Below are 15,746 nucleotides of genomic sequence, written 5' to 3'. Positions count from 1 at the left end.
ATATGCAAGATATGATATGCGATGCATATGCATGCTCCGGAAGAAAAATGATGAACAAGGCAGTAACTTGGCAAACCAAGCATGCCACTGGAAAGATGAGATGATTTCGGTTTGCAAATGACAAGCAAAACAAGAATGACACGAATCTGAGATTAACAACTTGATAGCACTTAGAATGCAACAAGTAACAATGCTACAGCATCCCAACATAGCAACAAAGCACATGGAAGTAATCTACAGGAGATGCTTGACAAAAGATGAACACTGAGCTACGACTAGTTCACACCACAGCAGGTTCAAACAGGCATGGCAAAAGTGCAAAAGATAACAGGTTCAGACTTGGAGAAATTACTGGACATGGCAGAAACAACATCAGGTAGCAATGTTCAGAGCACGAAAAAAACATGCTACAGGAACTTAACATGGCAAAACAAGGCATGACAGTATTCTACTAAAAGCATATGACAAAAGTCCCTTACTGAACATAAGCCAAAAAGGACCAGAAGATATGATGGCAACCATGTAAACATAGCAAGTTTCGCTAACAGGTTTCAGACTTGGCAGAAAACAGAGCTTGGCAGAAACAATAATATGAAGGCATCTTGGTGAGCTTGATGCACTCACCACAAAGAAACGCATGACAAAACAAGCATACCTACAGCAAGATGACATGTTTATGAAGCTATCCATGGCAAGAGCAAATAAATAGCATGAATGGATCAACTACAACAAGCTTGGCAAAATTGAATAACACGTAAACAATCTGCCAGAAATATTTTATAGCAAAAGTAGAGCCAGATTGAGTCATGCTATGCACTCCATAATTGCAAACAAGGGCATGAATGGATCAAGTACAACAATATCTACAAAACATCCTTACTGAACATCTCCAAAATAAGCATGGATCTCTCTGTAGCCACATGGATACATAGCAACAAAATAACAGCAGACAAAAGACTTGGTAAAATTACTAAGTCCCTGAAATCAGAAACATTAGGGGGCCTAGTTTGCATGCTTGTGCTAGTCACCACAGAGATCACAAAAATACATGGCATACACCACTGGAAATATGGCATGGCATACAACAAAACACATATAGAACTCATGACCATAAGATGCACAGAATAAATGCAACAAAAATAACAAATCACCAAGTTCTGCTAAGTAACAGCAGATAACAGCAACTAGCACTCTTGCACCAGAGATTTGGGCATCAAGATGGACTCAAATGAACATGGTGCAATGGAACAAAATCTAGAGCATCACGAGGCGAACATTTCGATATATTACACGTACGAAATGGAGCTATATGCAGAGAGTTATGATGCGATAAACATAGCAATATACTGTGAAAATATAAGGACTTGGAAATATCGGGAGAGGGGAGAAAAAGTCAACGCACGTTCTCTGGATCCAGATCGGGTCTCGGGCTCGAGGGAGCTCGCCGGAGCTGCCGGAGCAGAGGACGCCGGTGTCGGGCGAGGAGGCGGAGCGGCGCGGGGAGGCGGCGGCGACCGGCGTTGAGGGCGGCGGCCTCGGGGCACGGCGACGGCGGGGCACGGCGAGGCGACGGCGGCGGGGCACGGTGAGGCGGCGGCGGCGGGGCACGGTGAGGCGACGGCAAGGCGGCGACGGCGGGGCACGGTGGCGCGTGTCACAGGAGGAGGCGCGCGGGCGGCGCCGGATCTGGGCCGGGAGGGCCTCCCGCGGGCCTCGCGGGCTCGCGCGGCGGCGCGGCGTACGGCGCCACGTGGCAGGCGCCGGTTGGGCGAGGGCGGCGGCGCGATTTCGTCCGGCCGCGGAGAGGGAGATGGCTAGGGTTTTGGACTGCGGGAATTTCGGGGGGTCTCACATTTATATAGATAGACGGAGCTAGGAGAGTCCAAATGAGGTGCGGTTTTCGCCCACACGATCGTGATCGAACGACATACAACATGGAAGTGACTTAGAGGAGTTTTGGGCTGTTTAGAGAGGGGTTTTTGCTGCACACACAAACGGACTTTGCGGCTGCCCGGTTAACCGTTGGAGTACCAAACGACCTCCAAATGGAACGAAACTTGACCGGTGGTCTACCGGTGTTATACCAAGGCCACTTGACAAGCCTCGGTCCATTCCGAGAACGTTCAACACCCGCTTACGAAAAGAAACAAGAGGAGTGCGCTGGAGGAGGTGGGAGTGCCGGATTGCAAAACGGACAACGGGGAAAATGTTCGGATGCATGAGACGAACACGTATGCAAATGCAATGCACATGATGACATGATATGAGATGCATGACAAAAACAAAATGCAAAACGGAAAACAAAACTCGACCACGGAGGGAATATCATAACACATAGCCGAAAATGGCAAGAGTTGAAGTTACAAATATGGAAAGTTACATCCGGGGTGTTACACCAACAACACCTACAAAGTAATTCTAGTTTCGTACTTGTTTTAGGTAAAGCGAACGTTAAGCGTGCGTAGAGTTGTATCGGTGGTCGATAGAACTTAAGGGAATATTTGTTCTACCTTTAGCTCCTCGTTGGGTTCGACACTCTTACTTATCGAAAGAGGTTACGATTGATCCCCTATACTTGTGGGTTATCAGATGCCACTATTGGGGAACGTAGCATGTAATTTCAAAAAAATTCCTACAATCACGCAAGACCTATCTAGGAGATGCATAGCAACGAGACGGGGAGAGTATGTCCACGTACCCTCATAGACCGAAAGCGGAAGCGTTATGTTAACGCGGTTGATGTAGTCGAACGTCTTCACGATCCAACCGATCCAAGTACCAAACGTACGACACCTCCGCGTTTAACACACATTCAGCTCGATGACGTCCCTCGAGCTCTTGATCCAGTAGAGGGTCGAGGGAGAGTTCCGTCAGCACGACGTCGTGGCGACGGTGTTGGTGATGTGATCCACGCAGGGCTTTGCCTAAGCACTACGACACTATGACCGAAGGAGTAAACTGTGAAGGGGGGCACCGCACACGGCTAAGAAACAACTGTTGTGTCTTTGGGGTGCCCCCCTACCCACGTATATAAAGGAGGGGGAGGAGGAGGCCGGCCCAAGGGGGGCGCGCCAAGAGGGGGGAGTCCTACTAGGACTCCGTTCCTAGTAGGATTCGCCCCCCTTTCCTTCGAATGAACAGGGGGAAAGGGGAAAGGAGGGAGAAGGAGAAGGAAAGAGGGGGCCGCGCCCCCTCCCCTTGTCCAATTCGGATTGGGCAAGGGAGGGCGCCAACTCACGTGGCCTGCCTCCTCTCCTTCACTATGGCCCATTAGGCCCATTAACTTTCCCGGGGGGTTCCGGTAGCCTCCCGGTACTCCGAAAAATCCCCGAACCTTGTCAGAACCATTCCGGTGTCCGTATATAACCTTCCAATATATCAATCTTTACCTGTCCACCATTTCGAGACTCCTTGTCATGTCCTTGATCTCATCCGGTACTCCGAACAAACTTTGGTCACCAAAACACATAACTCATGATACAAATCGTCATCGAACGTTAAGCGTGCGGACCCTACGGGTTCGAGAACTATGTAGACATGACCGAGACACATCTCCGGTCAATAACCAATAGCGGAACCTGGATGCTCATATTGGCTCCTACATCTTTTCCCTATATATATAAAATAAAGCATGGATTGATTTTGTTGGGTTCTCCGTCGTGTCGCTTTTGCAAAACAGTCCCTGTTGTTTTAGGTAATTAACCCGCGGTACTAATTTAAGTGGTCAACGGTGAAAAAACGTTTCGTTCGTGGGCTCGGCCAACGCACGGGGGAGCAGATCTTTCTGTAAAAAGAAACCCACTAGCACGGCCTCTCCTCCTCGATGCCTACACACACACGTACGGCACCGCCGCCGCCGTCGCCACCGCACGCGCGGCCGGTCTTCTTCCGCGGTCGTCTACCGCCCTGTCTCCTTCCCCTCTGCACCTGCCCCAATCTTCTTCGGCGCCACTCTGAGCCTTCTCGGTCTTCAACCTCCTGCAATCTTCAAGCCCGCGGCACCCAATCCGAGCAACCAGCCGTCGATTCGAGCGACCCCCGTTAGGAATCCATGGAATTTGAGGTGGATTTCCTGGAAGAGGGAGGAGGAAGGATGATGGTGGGGTTCATGGGGAAGAGGAGTCCACCATCCGCGACTCTCTCCCTCAGGGGAACATCGCAGATTTGACTAGGAGCTCTCAAGCACGAGATCCCCTGGGCGTCTCATCTGTCCTTGCAGGCATGTGTTCTTCCTCCTCTTATGAGATCATCATGTGCAAATATGCTAGAGTTGTACTCCCTCTGTAAACTAATTGTGATCTAAAGATCTTATATTAGTTTACAAACATAGTACATAATATCTTGCAAGGCTGACTAATAAGTAGTTTCGCTTAAGATGCTTCTAGAGACTAATTGGAATGGTGGAATTCAATCGGACTATCATATGAGCATAATAGACTATGAGCATCATTCAGATTATAATGAATGAGAAGTGAAGGTCTGAATGTCAAACAAAAAAATATAGTGCTAAATATTCAGCCAAGGAATAGCAAGAAGTATATATCTTCTCATGTATATTACGAAGAAATTCTTCACATGTTTTCCTTTTCCATACTAGGTTCAAGGTGATCAGGTACGGCTCATGGGCTGCTACAACTATTAGTGGGACAAAAGGTTGTGCATGCACATGCTTATTGATTCAAGGCATAATTATGGGAGATAGTGCATGGTCCAGATGAATAGATGGAACCCGTCCATAGAAAAGAAAAAGAAGAATAAGGTGCCACCAATTCGCATCTGTACATAATTTATAGAACTGAGATTCAGTTGAACCTGATCTAAGATGTGCGTGCATTGTAATTACAGAAGGAAATTGTTCTTCGTAAACAAGTACTCCCTCCGTCCCACTTATTTTGGGACGGAGTACATATTACATCATATGTAACCGGAGAATGGCGGCATGTCAAGATCAGGCAAGAACTCTGATGCCTGTGTGCACTTGCTGAATATAGATGATTGTGATGGCCTTATTCCTTGGATGTGTAGGGAGCTTCAACCTTGTACGTAGCTTATTACCTACTACTTTTTGCGCGTACAAAAAATTATGTACATTGATATATGTGGTCTAATCAGTACCATGCATCATAACCTATCCTTTGTTTTACTCAAGTTTTTAGTTATTTATTTCTTGGCCGAATAAATTCCCTTTCGTATGTAAAAGACAGTTGATCATCATGACATCCCCACCGAGGCGCCCCGCGTCTGGGCCCGTAATCCTACACGGATCTCCGCCGGGGCCATGACATCCCCACCCAGGTATAGGAGCATATTGATCTAAAAAAGGCACCGACCCAATTGAACCTCTCCCCTGACCCTTTCTTCTCCATCTTCCAATCTCCTCTGTTATCAAGTTCTAACAGTACATCAATCCAAGCAACTCTTTTCAGATCAATTAAGGAATCATTCTCACGATGGTGGATGCTTGATGCAACAGAGGATCACATGTGTATTGCTGGCAGTTTCAATTTAGCCGTGCAGTTGCCATCATCGTCAGACTTCACTGGAGGAGCTGCAATGGCTCTTTGTTCCAGCCATATCCGATCCCCCGAGCCAGAGCTTTCAGGTCTCCTACAACGCACGTTGCTCACGTTGCTCACGTCGCGTCCCACCAGCTCCTGGTGAGTTGCTCACCTGAGTCATAATAGAGGGACTGAAAATGTCAGAAGGGAGAAGAACATCCAAACCATTTTTTGTGTATTGGAGTGATTGAATCATGGCAATCAAAGCTGACATCGCGTCTCCTTCCTCGTACACACTTTTAGGGTAGTTGTGCATCTATATTCCATTCTGTACACCAAGAGATGATGTTGTTTTCCTTTTACAAAATTGAACTATGTGAGACGTTACTATTTACTGAAGCAGTTACAGTTTAGTACATCGTTATCATTCTCAACAACTTCATAGTAATCCAGTTCAGATTGAGGCCAGACAACTATTGCTTAACTGGGTTCAAGTTAGCTCAATTGTTCCGACATGCGATATTTTTTAACTCTCATGTTTATTCTTGGGACATTTTACAGAAATATAAATAGCAAGCAATCAATCAGGTTGATCAGAGCCAGACAGTTCACTGCAGTAAGCAATGCAATGTAAGAGCATATGTTGTCATTAAAATTCCATTCAAGAAGGATTTCATATGTGTGTGTTAATCGGTTTGGTGCATTTATCAATAAATGATTTATTGGCCATCTAACAATAAATCGGTCGAGCTCCTCGAGGCAAAAACCTCAAAATTTATGGCAAAATTCATCCTTATGCTGGATTACAAGCACTTATGTTGTGTACATTTCCATGGGCAGAAGGATCAGTTGGTTGGTTATGAGTTTTGTGCTTGGTAATTTTTCAGATCGTGGCAGATTGTTATCGCTAGCAATGACTCACTGATCTCTGATGTGGCTCTCAATAGTGATGCATTGCAAAATGGACCGATCCATCATCGTTAGTCTACTGCTGTTGGCTTCTTCTGAGCTACTAATATCAGGTTGTTTTGTTTCTGTTGAGCAGTTTAAGCTTCAAGGTTGCAACTGAAATGTGATCAATAGTGGTTGTTCTCAACTTCTCATTCAGTTCATCCTGATAATGTGGCTAGAGAACTGTATATCAGTTTATTAAGTTGGTTTCCTATCCGTTATGCAGTTTATGTGTGAATCCTGCAAGTCGTCATGTTCAATTGTGGTTGTCATGTCGAATTCGTATTTGATCATACTGAGCGCAAACTGTAGGGTTAGCTGTGTTTGATGTTGAATCCCTGATGATTACATTGTTGGAAAATTATTCCTGGTTTCCTTTCTGTTAGTCAGTTTTAAGTGTGAATGGTACAAGTCATATTATTTGATTGTTCTTCTCTTATCGAATCTGTCCCGAGCATATTGTCCACAAACTATATTTCTATTCAATATGTCAGTCTTATTTCAGTGATTGTTTTGTTAATGTTCAAATCAGCTACATTAAACCTAAAATCATATGGGAATCAGTGCGATTTACAAGGACTCTTTGGGGAGATACTTTGCAACTGTGGAACATCAATAAAGCATGTTAGTTACGTGGCGGAGATGGGCTACTTAGTTGATCTCAACCATTTTGCAATTCACTTTTAATCTGAAAAACTGTACCTTATACTGATCATGACTTCTTTAGGTTCTGAGGGCTTAGATTAAAAAAATCAAGACAATTTTTTTGTATTGCAGTGGGGTTGGCTGCTGTATTGACGATTTGGAGGTTTATGAATGAGGCCTGTTTTGAGAATAAAAGCGGTGTCTGATACTTTTGTTCTGATTCATGTGGTTTGTTATTTGGTTAAACTCATGGTCAATTTTGCAGATTAGTGCTGATATGGGGAGTAAAGCTCTTCGAGCAAGTGACAAATCATGTCTTTCGAGCATCTCAAAGATGGCGACATGGAGTCGTTTGACTGGCAGCTTAAAAGCAATTAAAGTGAAGAGAGGAATCAAACTTTTAAAGCCACTCTTGCCATTTGTGGACTGTTCCTGCTTGTTGGTGACTGCTTTTGCGAGTATGTTCACTCTCATCTAGCGATGAAATATTTTGTTTCTGTTGCGCAGCTGCTGAAGGGCAAACCCTGGATCCTAGATATCTGTGGGTTTTGGGTGCCCTCTGGGGTTACCTGAATGTTCCTATTTCTGTTATCTTCTTCCCTTTTTAGTTTTCTTCATGCTGTAGATGAACTTTTGGTTTCTGTTAATAGAATTCAGAGAGGAGGCTCTCTTTTATAAAATCTAATGAGGGGGAGACTGATTGACCGAGTGTAGATGACACTAACCAAGTTTATTAGTATGTGATCCAACATGTCAGCTCCATTAATTAGATAATTCCTGTGTGGTTAACTGTTTCCTCGCTCAGTCGAATAACGATGACAGATCCGAGGGTATCCTTTGTAGCTGAAGGAAAAGAGGTATGCAAGGGTGTATTCCATATACTGTTCTATCTTTGTGTCATTATAACATATATATTCCCTCAGTGCTTAAAATGTTCTCATTGCCAGTATGTTTACGACGAAGATGGGTACTCTCACTGTATTACATAATTGATATTCAGCAAGTGCTATCCGGTGCTTATCACACACGTACATGAGTAGTCAAGTGTACCTTTACATAGTAGCAAGTATTTTTGGTAATCACTACTGGTTTAGGTCGTGAATCAAATAACGGACCAGGATTGAGCAGACAATATCAAATTTGATGAGAAAGCAATCCACATGAAGCAACAACCGAGGAGGCATATGTGCTGACAGCAACGCGGCATGGAGGAGCAACACAGGAGGCTAGAAGAAAAGGTTGGGGTAGAGCTTGCATGGCAAACACGTTGACTCACAACATGGCTGCTCAGGCGATATCGAGCCGGAGGTTGATCAAATAGAAGGGGGATTTGCGAAAATTCGTTTCTGATCGAGGGAACAGCTGAGGCCGGAATCTCAGCCGATGGTCGTCCTCGGGATGCACGTGTATATCTGTATTCCTGAGCGTATGTGTGTCTTGTTTTTTCATGGTATTCGGTGATGGGCCTTGTGCTTTAAAGCGCAGCTCAACGACCACGCCGTAGTGGAACGGGATAAACGTGGATGGATCACATATTTTTCTGAGCCTACCCGTCCTGTTACTATCACGGACGCATTAACTTTTCTACCAGCCACCCTTTTCCAAAAATGCCAGCGGGATAAGCACCATCAGTGTGATTTTTATGCACAACCAGGTGGGCAAACAACATTACTGAAGCACTATTGATCAGCTGTCAACTAGTTATGTGGTCGCTACAATAGCTGTGATGTTATTAGTGATTGGCAAATTCAGATTTATCAGGACAGACACCACAGCTTTATCTGAAAACAACTGTTTACAATCAGGAAGAACAAGCGGGGAAGTTCAGACACAAGTCACGCTCTAGAAAATCCTCGATTATTATAGTTTTACACATGGTCTGAAAAAAGTCCTAAGCGTTGGGCACAAGCGGCCTCGTGCAGGAGGTGCGACGTTGTCCCGTCACACAACAGTTCTTGCATGTAACAGGCTTGTGAGGTTGTTTCAGCACAGGCAGATTGTCCTCTTATGCCCTGGGAGCTTTTGCATATACGGCACAACCTTGTGCGCTTACTCAAGCCTTCGTATGACACTTTCTCTCTGCTCGAGCACGGCCGGCCAACACCACGCTTCTTGCTTGGAGCAGACAAACCAGCGAGGGCATCCCAATTGCCAGACGCGGTCATGCTGGTTCTCATTGTCACCCATCTGTGCATCAATGTTTATGATTGCCCCTACCGAGCCATTGTTCTTTCGACTTGATTCAGCAGCTATCCTATCCTCAATTCCTAAACCATCCGTCTTTTCCGCCAGCGAAGATACCTCTATGATTAAGTCCTTGATCCTCCCAAATACGAGCTCGTATGCAGAGATTGATGATTCTCCAATCCTCACCAGTTCCATGGCGTGCAGGTACAGAGTTGAGCTCCGACAGGTAAAAGATTGATTCGCAGCCTGATCCTTTTGAAAGTGAACTATGTGTTGTGGCAAGATGTCTCTAGCATCTTTCGTCCATCTTTTTAGGATGTGCCGCTTGGGTATCTCCAGTACACCAACGTGGTTCATCACCTGCGCACACGAGCAAAAATCGCTAAGCACCACGGGTGGTAGCAAACAATAGATAGAACAGCCCCTGCATAATGGCGTGTCAGAAAGTAACCTTCAAAGCATGGAGCAAAACATTCCCATGTGGGCAAACTGCCCGCATTCACATTCAAACCAGTCAACTTCATCTGATATGGTCACCTCGTATTCGACCTTACTCCACTTCTCTCGTTTTAAGGCGTCGTTGTGCCTTGCGATGTTTTTCTTTTTCTTTTCAATCTCCTCGACTTGGTATGATCCACCTTCAAATAGATTCTCACCAAATTGTTCAAACATCTTTCTTGTGTAAATCTTACTCGCGTGCCTTTCGATAGCAACGTTTGTCCTCATCACAGCACTACTCTGAGTAGCACCAAAAAAGAGATAATTTGTTAATTCTGTTGGCTGATATATACAAAAACCAGAGCAACAAATATGAAAGACAATGTACATAAATTCGGCTTACAATCCTTGTCTTGTTTTCTTGGTAGCTTTCATCTGATTCCCGGTCGAATTGTAGCCTCATGTACTGACGGACGAACACATGCATTGGGCTTGATGCCCATTTTCGACGCATCTCGAACTGGTTTGTCATGTAATTGTGGGACTTCAAATTGTATTTTTCAACAAGTATACCCAGGCAGCCTCAAATTCTTCAACACTTGTCATGTGATTCACCACTTTGTGGAATTCAGCCCTAAACTCGCTCTTGTTGGTGTATAGTGAGCCAAGATTCTCTTTTGCTTTCTTAAGAACATGGACATGCAAATTAATCCTTCAGCATTCCACTATAATTTATTTCCTTCAGTGCTAGCTATATCATTACCCTGTTTCTGTCTAGATAAACAAATATGCTTAAGGTTGGAAACTCTGAATCATCTGCATTTATTTCCTGTTTATTCATCAGTATATGGCAGATTAGTCATGGAAAATTTAATAAAAGAGGGAGATTTTATACATCAGCATCATGAGTTGATTTAATAACGAGACATCAGCTCAATCTTACTTAGAATCAAAGTTCACCACTAACAGAATAGCACCTAAGTTTATTTTAAATTTTACTGCATGAGATTAATGATAGAGATTAATCCTTTTGCCAACTCTAATGATAGAGATTAATCGTTTAAAATTAAGACGAGCATGTGCGGGTCATTCACTTGCATTAACTTTTGGATTAAAAATGTAGAGTTCTGTACTTCTGTTGTGTTACCGGGCTCAGGATGGCCAACAAATCAAAATGACCAGCTGCCTGCTAAGGTATTGTTTCACTTACAAGTCATACTCTCAAATTCAAGTTTATTTCTCATACAAAATCGTTCCTTTAACTCCGCCTATGTTGTCTCAACGTAGCCGGTCCCAAGCCCGGGTAAAGGAGGAGGGTTATGATAGGCTTGGCGAGCCAACGTAAAAACTCAGCCACTCTTATGGAGATGAAACCCAAAAGATTTTCGTTGGGGCGTAACCCTCTCAGCGACGCGCCACATCGGAACCTGGGTGTGGTGGAAAATGGGCAAGGGCTAGGCCGTCACCCCCCAAGTGGCGCGCCGTATCTTGATCCGGATACGGTGGCAAGTGAGCGAGGATCGGGTCGTCGCATCCTTAGTGGCGCGCTACATCGGCGCCCGGATGTAGTGGAAAATGAGCAAGGGTCTTCGCATTTGACTCGACGAGTGCGAAGGGTAAGGAAGCTAGCCGAGCCTAGGAGGATTCGCTTAGGTAGTTGGAACGTAGGGTCTCTGACAGGGAAGCTTCGGGAGCTAGTTGATGCAGCGGTGAGGAGAGGGGTTGATAACCTTTGCGTCCAAGAAACCAAATGGAGAGGACACAAGGCGAAGGAGGTGGACGATACCGGCTTCAAGCTGTGGTACACGGGGACGGCTGCAAACAGAAATGGCGTAGGCATCTTGATCAACAAGAGCCTCAAGTATGGAGTGGTAGACGTCAAGAGACGTGGGGACCAGATTATCCTGGTCAAGCTGGTAGTTGAGGACTTGGTTCTCAATGTTATTAGCGCGTATGCCCCGCAAGTAGGCCACAATGAAAACACCAAGAGGGAGTTCTGGGAAGGCCTGGAAGACATGGTTAGGAGTGTACCGATTGGTGAGAAGCTCTTCATAGGAGGAGACCTCAATGGCCACGTGGGTACATCTAACACAGGTTTTGAAGCGCTTGGGCTATGGCATCAGGAATCAAGAAGGAGAAGATGTCTTAAGCTTTGCTCTAGCCTACAACATGATTGTAGCTAACACCCTCTTTAGAAAGAGAGAATCACATCTGGTGACTTTTAGTAGTGGCCAACACTCTAGCCAGATTGATTTCATCCTCTCGAGAAGAGAAGATAGGCGTGCATGCCTAGACTGTAAGGTGATACCTGGAGAGAATGTTGTACCCCAGCATAAGCTGGTGGTTGCTGACTTCCGCTTTCGGATTCGTGTCCAGCGGGATAAGCGTGCCAAAGTTGCTAGAACGAAGTGGTGGAAGCTCAAGGGGGAGGTAGCTCAGGTGTTCAAGGAGAGGGTCATTAAGGAGGGCCCTTGGGAGGAAGGAGGGGATGCGGACAATGTGTGGATGAAGATGGCGACTTGCATTCGTAAGGTGGCCTCGGAGGAGTTTGGAGTGTCCAGGGAAGGAGAAGCAAAGATAAGGATACCTGGTGGTGGAATGATGATGTCCAGAAGGCGATTAAAGAGAAGAAAGATTGCTTCAGACGCCTATACCTGGATAGGAGTGCAGACAACATAGAGAAGTACAAGATGGCGAAGAAGGCCGCAAAGCGAGCTGTTGGTGAAGCAAGGGGTCGGGCATATGAGGACCTCTACCAACGGTTAGGCACAAAGGAAGGTGAAAGGGACATCTATAAGATGGCCAAGATCCGAGAGAGGAAGACGAGGGATATTGGCCAAGTCAAATGCATCAAGGACGGAGCAGGCCAACTCTTGGTGAAGGACGAGGAGATTAAGCATAGATGGCGGGAGTACTTCGACAAGCTGTTCAATGGGGAGAATGAGAGTTCTACCATTGAACTGGACGACTCCTTTGATGAGACCAGCATGCGTTTTGTGCGGCGAATCCAGGAGTCTGAGGTGAAGGAGGCTTTAAAAAGGATGAAAGGAGGCAAGGCGATGGGCCCTGATTGTATCCCCATTGAGGTGTGGAAAGGTCTCGGGGACATAGCGATAGTATGGCTAACCAAGCTTTTCAACCTCATTTTTCGGGCAAACAAGATGCCAGAAGAATGGAGACGGAGTATATTAGTACCAATCTTCAAGAACAAGGGAGATGTTCAGAGTTGTACTAATTACCGTGGAATTAAGCTGATGAGCCATACAATGAAGCTATGGGAGAGAGTCATTGGGCACCGCTTAAGAAGAATGACAAGCGTGACCAAAAATCAGTTTGGTTTCATGCCTGGGAGGTCGACCATGGAAGCCATTTTCTTGGTACGACAACTTATGGAGAGATATAGGGAGCAAAAGAGGGACTTGCATATGGTGTTCATTGACTTGGAGAAGGCCTATGATAAGATACCGCGGAATGTCATGTGGTGGGCCTTGGAGAAACACAAAGTCCCAGTAAAGTACATTACCCTCATCAAGGACATGTACGATAATGTTGTGACAAGTGTTCGAACAAGTGATGTCGACACCGATGACTTCCCGATTAATATAGGACTACATCAGGGGTCAGCTTTGAGCCCTTATCTTTTTGCATTGGTGATGGATGAGGTCACAAGGGATATACAAGGAGATATCCCATGGTGTATGCTCTTTGCAGATGATGTGGTGCTAGTTGACGATAGTCGGACGGGGGTAAATAGGAAGTTAGAGTTATGGAGACAAACCTTGAAATCGAAAGGGCTTAGGCTTAGTAGAACTAAAACCGAGTACATGATGTGCGGTTTCAGTACTACTAGGTGTGAGGAGGAGGAGGTTAGCCTTGATGGCCGGGTGGTACCTCGGAAGGACACCTTTCGGTATTTGGGGTCAATGTTGCAGGAGGATGGGGGTATTGATGAAGATGTGAACCATCGAATCAAAGCCGGATGGATGAAGTGGCGCCAAGCTTCTGGCATTCTCTGTGACAAGAGAGTGCCACAAAAGCTAAAAGGCAAGTTCTATAGGACGGCGGTTCGACCCGCAATGTTGTATGGCGCGGAGTGTTGGCCGACTAAAAGGCGACATGTTCAACAGTTAGGTGTGGCGGAGATGCGTATGTTGAGATGGATGTGTGTCCACACGAGGAAGGATCGAGTCCGGAATGATGATATACGAGATAGAGTTGGGGTAGCACCAATTGAGGAGAAGCTTGTCCAACATCGTCTGAGATGGTTTGGGCATATTCAGCGCAGGCCTCCAGAAGCTCCAGTGCATAGCGGACGGCTAAAGCATGCGGAGAATGTCAAGAGAGGGTGGGGTAGACCGAATTTGACGTGGGAGGAGTCCGTTAAGAGAGACCTGAAGGATTGGAGTATCACCAAAGAGCTAGCTATGGACAGGGGTGCGTGGAAGCTTGCTATCCATGTGCCAGAGCCATGAGTTGGTTGCGAGATCTTATGGGTTTCACCTCTAGCCTACCCCAACTTGTTTGGGACTAAAGGCTTTGTTGTTGTTGTTGTACAAAATCGTTCCTTTCTTTTTTCAGGACTTGGGTAGCCAATCAAGTCATGCACAAGACTACAAGAGAAACACTTTTGAATAGCTCTATATAAACTTTGCTTTTGAGGATTGCTCTACAAAACAATTACCTTCAGATGTAATACTTCCCTTTGAGATGTAGTAATCCACCTTACTATTCCTTTTGATGTTAGATGTGGAACTGTTCTGCCGTCAAGAAAGATATTGATTAGTTGCTGGTAAGTTTTTCACGGTTTAGCTTTCCAGTTAAATGTGGTCTTGGGCACTAAATTTGAAAGGATTTTTCGCCAATTTGTGATTTCACCTACACTTGTGTGATTAAAAAGCAGAGAAGATGTATAGATGAAGCTGGATAGCTCGTATACTTCCAATTTCAGTACGTGCATATGTCAATACATGGATAAGTGAGAGCTGGTTAGCTAGTACAGAGTAGATAGAAGCAAGCAACTAGAATCACCTTTTCCTGTTGAGATGCATCGAGCTCACGCCTTCTTCAAGTGTGACCCAACAACCTCCCGCGGCATCTCGCCACCAGCCACGGCCGCGCCCGCCGACTGGGTGCACGCGCTGTGGTTCCACCTTCTATGAGGGAGCGGGTCGGCCACAGCCTTGGACGCGCCCGAGGCGGGCGGAGCTAGCCGCGACGGCCCCCGTCTTCCCACCGGCCAAGGATACAGCCCCGCGCGTCGCAGCGCGGCTGAAGCGGGCGGAGCTAGCTTGCACGGAACCCATCTTGCCTCCAGTCAAGGCCACTGCCCCACGCAGTGCAGCACGCCGGAGGCGGGGGGCGCTAGCTGCGACGGGTCATGGCCCCTGGCGGTGCAGCCAGCCAGAGGCGGGCAGCGCTAGCCGCGACAGCTCCCGGCTGGCCGCCAGCTACGGTGCCAAGCGGCGGACCTCACCTCGTCCTCGTCGGAATCCTCTTCCACGGAGCTGTACGTACAAGGAGTGGCTATGGAGTGTGGAACAGCAGCAGTCCGCTGGATAAGGCAAGGAAAAAGATATTCTGTAAACTCGGCTCGGCTACGCAGCAGCAGACGGCGCGATTACGTTTCTGATCCTTGGGTCAGGTTCTCATGATGGACCCGATCCATGGCTCGGTTTGTCAAGCGTAACATGCATTTCAAAAAAACGAGCCCGGGCGCTGGCGTACATCACTGTTCATCCTCGTATACCGTCAGTCGACATCAATTTCTTCCACACGTATTTCCTGCCACGGACCCACTAGCGCAAATCCTTATAGCTGGACGTACCACCAAGATAGCATGTTCAGATGCCGCCCATCTCAGTAACGCTGCTCTCGGGGATTTGCGCTCATCGACGCCAATGATGTATATGTTGCGATGTCGTTATTGGGTTAAATACGTGTAATATTTTCTTTTTCCGTTACAATGCATGGGTATGTTTACTAGCAATATTTTTTAAGAAAAAGAATAAACTCTTCCCAAGCAGACAA

General features: G+C 46.2%; 2 long non-coding RNA genes across 9 annotated transcripts; one reads left to right on the top strand and one right to left on the bottom strand.

Annotated features, from left to right (window-relative positions):
- Positions 1–3,747: 3,747 nt before the first annotated feature.
- Positions 3,748–7,868, top strand: LOC109758168 (uncharacterized). Of its 7 annotated transcripts, XR_012202539.1 has the most exons (6): positions 3,754–4,219; positions 4,598–4,759; positions 4,846–5,657; positions 6,060–6,128; positions 6,386–6,520; positions 7,360–7,774. It is a non-coding gene; the product is annotated as an uncharacterized lncRNA (long non-coding RNA). The 7 variants fall into 7 exon arrangements; XR_012202537.1 differs by having other exon boundaries at positions 6,386–7,774; XR_006670013.1 differs by having other exon boundaries at positions 3,748–4,759; positions 4,846–5,039; positions 5,201–6,128; positions 6,386–7,774.
- A 1,061-nt stretch (positions 7,869–8,929) lies between these two features.
- Positions 8,930–15,369, bottom strand: LOC120973328 (uncharacterized). 2 transcript variants are annotated; one of them, XR_005768036.3, is made up of 5 exons: positions 14,748–15,369; positions 14,401–14,476; positions 10,123–10,548; positions 9,733–10,019; positions 8,930–9,641 (listed from the first exon to the last, which is right to left on the bottom strand). It is a non-coding gene; the product is annotated as an uncharacterized lncRNA (long non-coding RNA). The 2 variants fall into 2 exon arrangements; XR_005768037.3 differs by having other exon boundaries at positions 14,401–14,471.
- Between the last annotated feature and the right edge of the window lie 377 nt (positions 15,370–15,746).

Source organism: Aegilops tauschii, chromosome 2 (genome assembly GCF_002575655.3).
Source record: "Aegilops tauschii subsp. strangulata cultivar AL8/78 chromosome 2, Aet v6.0, whole genome shotgun sequence".
In the NCBI taxonomy this organism is placed as follows: Eukaryota; Viridiplantae; Streptophyta; class Magnoliopsida; order Poales; family Poaceae; genus Aegilops; species Aegilops tauschii.
Note: the sequence above shows the minus strand (reverse complement) of the source record. Positions and strands in the feature narration are given on the sequence as shown.